Source organism: Montipora foliosa, chromosome 3 (genome assembly GCF_036669935.1).
Source record: "Montipora foliosa isolate CH-2021 chromosome 3, ASM3666993v2, whole genome shotgun sequence".
NCBI lineage: Eukaryota > Metazoa > Cnidaria > Anthozoa > Scleractinia > Acroporidae > Montipora > Montipora foliosa.
Genome location: NC_090871.1, coordinates 38010893 through 38020892, shown reverse-complemented (window position 1 = coordinate 38020892; position 10000 = coordinate 38010893). Strand labels below are relative to the sequence as shown.

The 10000-nt window shown below is 39.7% G+C and overlaps 2 pseudogenes; both read right to left on the bottom strand.

The window, feature by feature from the left end:
- LOC137995713 (uncharacterized) overlaps positions 1–10000 on the bottom strand; it is a 419354-nt pseudogene that overhangs the window by 296871 nt on the left and 112483 nt on the right.
- Positions 4997–6500, bottom strand: LOC137994213 (uncharacterized; annotated as a pseudogene).

Sequence of the window (10000 nt, the reverse complement as noted above, 5' to 3'; positions counted from 1 at the left end):
TTTGGAGCACAAATCTTGCACCTGGACATCTTCCCTTGATCTCCATCGCTTCGTGATGAATTTATGTCACAGATTTGGTTTGAAATATTCCATAACTCGATGAAAACCTTTGGGCAAATTTAAAGGCTTGATAGTGAAATATTTGGCCTCTACACTCTTGATCGCCATTGTGTGACTTTGTGCGAAATTGCATTAGGAATTGCTAAAATGTCCAACCATTTTGTCTCTTTCTGCACTGTTTTGGAAGCCATGTTAAAGCACATGTAACCAGGCAGTTTTAAGATTAAATTCGCTGTGCATTGACTTGGCAGGCTCCCTTAAATGTAAACAAAAAGGTTGCAAAATCAGAACGAATATACTACATCGCTGTAACAGCTGCAAAGTTCTTTTGCCAAAAATTGTTAAGAAAGTCAATTTAGAAAAGATTGTCCGACTTCTTGAGCGATAGCAAACGGCAGAAAACGGATGCCAAACTCCGAATGAGTAGCCCTCACAAAAAATTCAAGAACCAGAAGGATGTCGATGCAACCAAACTACAATGCTACACAAAACTGTTGGGAAGGTTAGCACTTTTGAAGTCTTCATTGCTGCTCTCCCCTCCCCCCTCCTTCAATGTTGTGCAAAACTGAATGGTTTCAGTGGGGAATTGTTGAGTTACCTTCCAACATTGAATAGGGGGGAGGGGGGGGGCTAAGTAAGAGAAAGTGACACTATTTCTTTTGAGCTTTAACAGAAGCGGGTTGAAATACAGCTCTGTTGTGTTTCATTTACATAACCTTCCCAACTACTTTTGTCTATGATTGTCTGAAAATGCAGGGTGTGGTCTAAAATTGGAAAGACGACTTTTTTCTTAGCGTTTACAGTTCCTTTGAAAAACAAAGATAAATTAGTGCTTGCTTTAACATTCAACTGCTTTTTGCCATGTTATCACCATGAATTTTAGGCGTCTATCTGGTTAAAAATAGGGCAAGTTTTCAACTTTCATTACATGTGATAGGACGTCATGTTGCATTGGTGTCTCAATACGGTATTAAATTGTAGAGCAAATAACATGATGAAAATTCTTTCCTAAATGAACAGAAGGGGGAGGAGACTAAATGATAGTTAATTTAAGCCAAAAAACTGCTCTTGAAAGGTCAAACGAGTTCACGGACTAATTTCTTACAATGTCAGTTGCAGTTTGCCAAGTTGAGAGCAGCCCCTTTTAAAAACGTCATATGCATTTCAAACAGACGGAGTCACATTAAATAAGTAAATTAACAGTGATTACCAGTAGCGTGAGTAGGATGGCCTGTCAATCATTGACCTATTTGGGGAACAGTAAACATGTATGTGAACATTACTCCATAAGAAAATGTGAAATATATGCCCAATGAATGTGATATTTTGCAACAATAACATAGTTATATGTAAAGCATACTGGAATACGTACTATGTGTTTCTCATTATGGACGAAGGCTATTGTATCTACTTATTTTCAACATTACTCTATTGAAATCATGTATACACAAAGGTTAATTAGATACGTTATTTCAATTTAAGCTCTCTTTATCGAGTAATGTTGCAATTTACCTAAAATAAAGCTTAAATGACCATGAAAAGTTCTACTACTATTTCCTTTGAAACCCTTTACACTCCAGTTTTAAAATTTTATCTGTAGCTGTGCTGTAAAGGCATTATTTTAGGCTTCGAAAATGGAGTAATGTTTGGAGTGATGTCGGGAGTAATGTAAGTGCCCTTGCACTGCCCGCACCATTTCTTGCTAAATCGATTGAAAGAAATCAGTTTTTGGCATTCTTCTAACGTCCTCCAAATGGAAAGCTTTCTTTTAACGAATATGAAACATCAAACAACAAAAATGTATTTTTATGGCATTCTTAGTAAACATTTTCCCAACAGAACGGATTTTGGAGTAATGTTATGAAGCGTCACGCAAGTCTGAAATCCAAACTATAAAATGATGATTTTAACCAAATTTCAGTATTGTAAGATTTTATCTATACATTGGAAAGTACATTAAAAGAACATGTCCAGAATAAGAAATGGAAGCCACATGTCAAATGCTACGAGAGGTACAAGCGTTCAAAGCAGATTTCCTACGTTCATACAATCCTAGACAAAACTGTTGGGAAGGTTAGCACTTTCGAAGTCTTCATTGCTTCTCTCCCCTCCCCCCTCCTTCAATGTTGTGCAAAACTGAATGGTTTCAGTGGGGAATTGTTGAGTTACCTTCCAACATTGAATAGGGGGGAGAAGGGGCTATGTAAGAGAAAGTGAAACTATTTCTTTTGAGCTTTAACAGAAGCGGGTTGAAATACAGCTCTGTTGTGTTTCATTTACATAACTTTCCCAACTACTTTTGTCTATGATTGTAGCGCTGTCAGTTGAAATTCCGTAGTTTTTGTTGAAAGAATGGCATGGAAAAGTCAGTGACAAAACTGATCCTGAAGCAACTGCCCCTGATTACATCAGCCTTGCCAATGATTTAATTCCGGGACATTGCGTACAAATAAGCCAAGACTCTGCACAGCGAATAAATAGCAACTTAGCTAGGAAGGCAGGAGAGGTGAAAACCCTTTACAAAAAGGCCAGGAACAGTAGAGAAAGGGGGGAGCTTGAGCAAAAAAAATACAAACTTAGCATTTTCGAGGATAAAATCGTCTCATTAGAGGGTGTTGAGGAAGAACTTATTTGCACAAGGCAAGAGATTGAAGAGTGGAAAACAAAAGTTGAAGACTTGAAACAAAAAAAGACAGAACTGGTGGAGGCATTGCAGCAGGCCCTGAGAGAAAAAGATGAATGCTTAAAGGAGAAGAAAAAGACATAGCAGAATTGACTGAGCAAAACAAAGAGCTGCAGCGTTACATCAACGCCTTAGAAGAAAGACTTGGTGAGCTTACCTCAAAGCAAAGGTCCAGGAGACTGAAGGAACTGAAAAGCAGAGCTCAGGTGGCACTCTTGTTTATGAAGTCTTATGGTCTGGAGTTGACTTGTTTAAAAGGTGTGGACCAAAAACATGGAAAGACATATACCATTGAATTGGAGCACAAAGATACACCGGTGGCAGGTTCTGAGAAGGAAGACGACGATAAAGTGGAACAAGTCCTCTACTTATTAGAAAAGTTCTGTGAAAGTGATGAACTTTATCACGAACTGACAATAATGTGTGACGAGTTGCCCAAATCTTATTTGATAAAGCAAAAACGAAACCAACTCAATGACATTTGCACAGTTGAAAGTGTTCCCGGGCATTACCCAGGTGCTGAAATATCATTTACAGAGACATTAAAAACTCACATTAAAGACCTTCAGAAAAATGAGACTGTTGAGGTAAATATTAATGGTGATGGGGCCAAAATGTCAAGAAGCACAAACTTCATGATCCTGTCTTTTTCCCTCTTGCATACTGGGGAGAAAGTCATGTCTTCAAGAGGGAACCGAACAATTGCTATTGTCGATGGCCCAGAAATATATGACACTCTTTTTCATCAGTCATTAATGAAATCAACACTGTCTTGGAAGCTGGTTTCATTGATGTTGATGGGAAAAAAGTGAAAATTGAAATGTTTCTGAGAGGAGACTATAAATTCCTGCTCATGGTTATGGGCGTCAGTGGTGCCACATCCACTGATGCTTGCCTGTGGTGTTTGGTTCAAAAGTTGGATAGGTGGGACACTTCAAAGCCTCTTGACCACTACAATTTGGGGTAGATGAAGAGAACCCTGGATCATGTTAAATCAATGCTGCCCCTTAAAAGTATTCTGTGATTAATAAACCCTTGATCATGTAATACTAGATGAGCTGCACCTGATAATGAGAGTCACTGATAACCTGACAGAAAACATTACCACTGAGGTAATGGAGAGAGACGGCGAGTCTGACTTGAGCAAAAAGAGAGGGGAGAAAAAATAGATCTACCTAGAAGCTCTTGTCTCTACTATCAATAAAATAGGCATTCCATTTTCTATTTGGGAAAAGAAAAATGCTGACGGAACTCCTTCCACCCCAGCTTGAGCAAAATGACGTTCTCTACCCTGAAACAAGACAAACAGTAGTCCAGCTTTGGTCAGATTTCCACGAACTATATAACATAATCAGCGACTATGATACAAAAGCTGAACAGTATCTTGAAATCGAACAAAAGGGGAAAAAGTTCATTGACCTGTTTTGTTCACTGGCTGAAAAGAGAATGAATTATGACAAAAAAGAGAGTTACTCCTTACATGCACACAATACCCTACCATGTGCCACATGTCATAAAAAAAATTCCACCATGAAACAATTCACAAGGCAAGGGGTGGAAAAAAATAATGATGCAAAAAGAATATTTTTTCAGAAATCCAATAAATGGGAAGCAGCCAGAGATGTTCTTCAGTCAGAATCAAGGCAGATAGCATTACAAGGCTATAAAAGAGAAAAAAGAAAGTATTTGAAACAAAACAAAGATTACTGGGAAGGCGGCAATCACAAGTGAATGCCACAAACGAAGAGCCAGGCCCTTCAGATATAATTAACAATGAACTGACAGAACAAGAAGAAGACCTCAGCAAACTCAATGTTTCACAACTTAAAGAAAGGATCAAATCGAAAAATATTCAGGTCAAGGGATTATTAAAGCTGAAAAATACCCCCTAATGTGCAAACTAATTCAAGATAATGGCTGACCCCAGCCCCCTCCAGACAAAAGAATAAATTTGACAAAATGTGTATGATAAATGCACCAAGATTTATTTACTTTTTCCTACAAGCACAATTTACACTGTTTATGTTAAGTTTAAAACATATTTGTAGTTTAGCTAGATATACAAATTTCAGTTAAAATAGTATTTTTTAATGATTTACATTTGCAATTTTTTTCTGCATCTGTCATAGATAAACTTTAAAGCAAAGAAAACTAAAAGTGAAACAAAGTTCAACAACTTTGACCTGACATTCATTCAAAACAAATATAAAATATTTCTAAATATCATGTGGTTAACTGTTTTTCATTTTTACATTAAATTAGATGTTGTTTGTCACATGCCCTCATATTTACTGTAATAAGAACATTTTCTACTAGAGACACATGTGCCTGTTTAAGTACACCATTCGAACAGATAAAACGTTTCTTGGAAAACTTTAGCACTTGTTTTAATTCAGGAGAAAATGTACCACAATGCCTTGTCCTAATTCATTCAAATAATAATGCCAGTATGATGGAAGGCGAAACCTACTGAAATCAGTCAGTTCATAGAGCATCGAAATCCCATCCCCTGACCTCTAAATATATATCTAATAGTATCATGGTCAATGGCAATTTCCACTGAGTAGGTTGCCTTCACTGCCTTGTTTTTCAGAATGCCTAAAATAGCGTCTGTGAAAACATAAGCAGCCTTCTCTAGTCTCTCGTTGCTGATCTTTGGATTAGAGTAACCCCTGTCAAATTTAGGTTAGAGAAAAAAAATATTAAAATATTTAGAGCTTTTAGGGCCACTGTAAACGTCAAATAACAGGTAATCCTTTATGCCCAGATTTCTGGGCCAGGTGCATAATATACCAAGACACCATTAAGCTTATTGGGGCCTAACGGGGTACCCAAAAACTATTAAAAATTATTATTTAAGCTTAAGCTTATTTCACAACAATTTGACCTTATTAACTCATCAGACAAGTGATTAGATGGTTCCCAAGAGCTTGTCGAGGCCGGCCAGTCTTTCCATTTTACCAGATATTCATCATCCTGTGTAAGGTTGAAATTAAACAGTCATCTAAATGGTAAATCAGTTTCATGTACAGCTCTGTATCATCATCATAAAATCATCATAACTTTATTTATACTCGAATCAGTTGGAGCTTGTTAGGCTCCTAGCATGTACAGCTAGTGTGTCGAGTTAAGTTCAAGTTCAAGTTTATTAAAGTTAACAACATACACCCAACAGAGCTAACCCACTGTCGGTTAACAAATAATTTATGAAAATTGGCTTAGAAATAAGAGTATTGCGAGCGAACAATAGTAACCACATCGAATTAAAGCGAATGATACACGGTTCAACATTTGTTCAGTTGTGTGATGTTGGAGGTTGAAATATGCCGTTTAACATGTTGAAAGTTGTTGAACGTTGTTGAACGAAATTAGAGCTTGGCTCAAGCTGTATTTTCGTTCAACAAGTTCCCACAACAATGTCTGTGGGATCAGCGGGCCTTTCCGACGCAATGGTGTCGTCTATTGTGGCTGCAGTGAAAACGGCGATACCATCGACCAACGCGGCCCAGAATTCTTCCAGTTCCATCAATCTGGTCGCCAACGCAGTGTAACACGACGTGACATCTATTGCGAATACTCCAGTGGGGGCCATTGAGCTGTCAGGTAGTGATATATTACCCAGTGTGCCTTTATTTTCTAGTATAGGTGTGCCCTTAGGTAGCCGCTTGAGTGTACGCCTAAAGAATAAGATCTGGGCAGAGGAATTCGTTAACTTTGGCTCTCTTCTAGATATGTCCCCTAAACTGGAAGTTCGCATTATCTATCACTGCTCCCACTGCTGGAATTGGGTCTAAAACCCCTAATTTTACATTCGAACTAGTAAAAAATTTAAAGAAATTGATGTTTATTCACGAGTGGGTGCTGGCTTTCCACACTTTTGTGGCAGTATACTGCGAAAAATTTTCCAGAGACACGTGAAATTTGATGCAATTTTGCAAAACCGTGTGCGACATCGCCACACGTTGAACAGTTCCGGTATCTTCGTCAAGACCCCCAAAGTACCCTTGGGGAGTGGTGCATTGGGAGTTATGGCATCTTGCAATGACTTTTCGTGCCAAATCTGGATATTTTGCAACCAAAAAGCCCAACTCAAGGTTGAGGGGCAAACAACCAATGGTCAGAGGGGTGTGTTTCACGTTCAACGCCGGACGTCCCTGTGCGGGCTGCAGATATACACATAAATGCTCCAAATGTGGTGGTAAACATGCAGCAACATCCTGTCAATCTGCCCCAAACATTCCCAAACCAGCTGGAGATAGAGCTATCGCAACTCCATCACATAATAAACAGCCCGCCAGTAACGCCGGTATAAGTATCCACACTTAGCCCCCTTTTACACAAATATGTCCCTGTTCTTAAGCAATTTTTGATTGATGGTTTTTCGTTTGGATTTCGTGTTGGGTTTTTGTACTAGCCGGATACGTCTTGCTTCAAATTTGCGCATTGTGAAGGAACAACGTGAAATCTTAGCTGCTAAACTTGAGAAAGAATTGTGCGCTGGGAGAATTGTAGGTCCATTTTCTTATCCATAATTTTATTCCTTCACCTTTAGGCGTAGTTCCTAAGAAATCCCCACGAGAATTTCGTCTTATACACAATTTGTGATACCCCGATAGGTCATTGGTGAATTATTTTATTCCGGTTCAATATGCTTCAATCACACTCATTAAGTCGTTAGGTCGGGCTTGCTGCATGGCCAAGACCGATATCAAATCAGCTTTCCGCATCATTCCGATTTACCCTAACGATTACCATTTACTGAGTATGACATGGAATAATGTGTACTTTTTTGACTGGTGTCTGCCGATGGGCTGTTCTTCGTCTTGCACTATGTTTGAAGCTTTTAGCACTGTGCTCGAGTGGCTTGCTAAACATTATCTCTGTGCTTCCGAAGTTTTGCATACTCTGGATGATGTCTTGTCTATTGCTACCTCTCAAGGGAAATGTGACTCCGATTTAAACAACTTTTTGAGCCTATATGATCGTTTAGGAGTACCTATAAGAAAGGCTAAAAAACGGAAGGTCCTTCAACCACTTTACAGTTTGCTGGGATAACACTCGACACGATTAATATGGAAGCGCGTCTGCCGGACAATAAGCTTCAAAAATGCAATGCTCAGTTATTGGACATCCACAAACGCCGTAAAACTACCCTGGAAGAACTTCAATCTCTCATTGGATTATTGAATTTTACTTGTTCAGTTGTTCTACCTGGTCGGGTCTTTCTTCGGAGGATTATTGATCTCACAAAGGGTGTTCATCTCCCTCACCATCGTATACGGATAACGGAAGCCTGTCGTCGTGATTTACACGTATGGCTTTAATTTTTAAGAGATTTTAACAGCTGTACATTTTTTCTAGAAGAACCGTGGCAGGTTTCACCGCCTCTATGGGCTCAAAGGGCTATGGCGCAATTTTCTGGGAAGCATTGGTTTTACAAGAATGGCCTGCCAATTGGAAATCATTGAACATTGCATTTTTGGAGCTCTTTCCAATTACTATCTCGCTCCACGTGTGGGGATGTCAAATGAGCAACCGATGTGTCACTCTGTTTATGGATGATGCAGCTTTGGTTGAAATTATCAATAAGCAGACTTCAAAACAACCCATGATCATGATCTTAGTACGTGACCTTGTCCTAACATCACTATGGGCTAATTATGTATTCGGTGTTGACAATACCTGGGCAGACTTAATTTCTCCTTTACAGATTGTAGATTTCAGGAAAGCCTTCCCAGATGCCGAGCCAGAGCCAACCCATGTTCCTGAGACCCTTCTCCCGCAGAAGTAGTCGATACGTTAAAATAATTATTACATTCCTCATTGTCGGAGCAGTCTCACAAATAATACTCACGTGCTTGGGTCGTCTTTACTGAATTGTATACCTGCTATCAGAGTGCCGATTTACATTTCTCTGTTTTGACCGCGTGTATTGCATTATTCATTTCCTTTTAATGTGCCAAGGGCCTAGCTCCTGCTACCATCAACTCATACCTATCAGCCATAGCATATGTACATATATACACTACGATCCAACCAAATCATTTTTAGTTGAAAAGCTTCTTGTGGCCTTAGGCCGCCGCGGTCAAGCCGATGTTTGTATGCCCATTTCACGTCCATTATTGTATGAATTAGTTAGCGCTTTGCAGCATACTAGTCCATCTGCTCATCGGAGATCTCTGTTCGGGGCAATGTTCATGACAGCATTTTATGGTTTCTTCAGAATGGGTGAATTATCTTGCACAAGTAAAACGCAAGTTTACACCGTTCTGCAATTTGATCGAGTGTCGGCTGTCAAGATTGTGATCACTAAGTTTAAACACAACACGAATAATCGGCAGTTTGTCATAACCATAGAAAGCAAACCTTCAGAAACATTTTGCCCCATGCAGACTTTAATCGACTACATTAAACTTAGGGGTTACCATAAAGGCCCCTTGTTCATGTGTGCAGCTGGCAGGGCAATCTCGACACATTTTAACATTGACCTCCGTCATGCTTTGAACTTTTGCGGCCTTGATTGTTCTCGCTACAAGAGCCATAGCTTCTGCATTGGTGCAGCGTGTAATGCGTCTGAGAAAGGTTTTTCGGATTCGGTAGAAGGGGTTCGAACGCTTTTAGAACCTACATTGGTCTGGCTTCGCTCAAAGCTAACTAATTGTTTTTAAACGTTTAAAGACACTTTTCAGACGATTGTTGAGATTGCTTGCCTTGGAGGTTGGAGCAACACTGTATAGTTTCCCTGTTCTGTGATGCCTCTAAACGCTTGTGGGGTGGCGTTTTTAAGGACGGCAGAATGGTCGAGTGCCGAGACTACGTACGTAATTCTAGGGTTGATATTCATACTGATAATCAAATCCTCAAGGCCGCCTTGGACGATTTTGACTGCAAGAATTCATCTGTTAATGATTCTCTCATTAGTTGAACTTGGCTATTGATGTCCATTATGTTCCTTCCCGTGAGAATATGGCGGACGCACCTTCTCTAGCATGTTCAGACCTTGACTGTATGTTGTCGGAAACGCCTGGAATTCAGTGGAGCGCAGATTCGGTCCTCACTCCTTCGATCTTATGGCGTTAGACAGTAACTGTCGAAGGGATCGTTCTGGTCTAATGCTTCCTCATTATTCCCCTTGGCCTACTCCGGCCTCAGAGGGGGCTAACGCCTTTGCGCAGCCCATACCATTGGAGCATAACATTTACGCTTTTCCACCTTTTGTTTTACTCAGACCGCTACTGAGGTATGTTTTGGATCCGG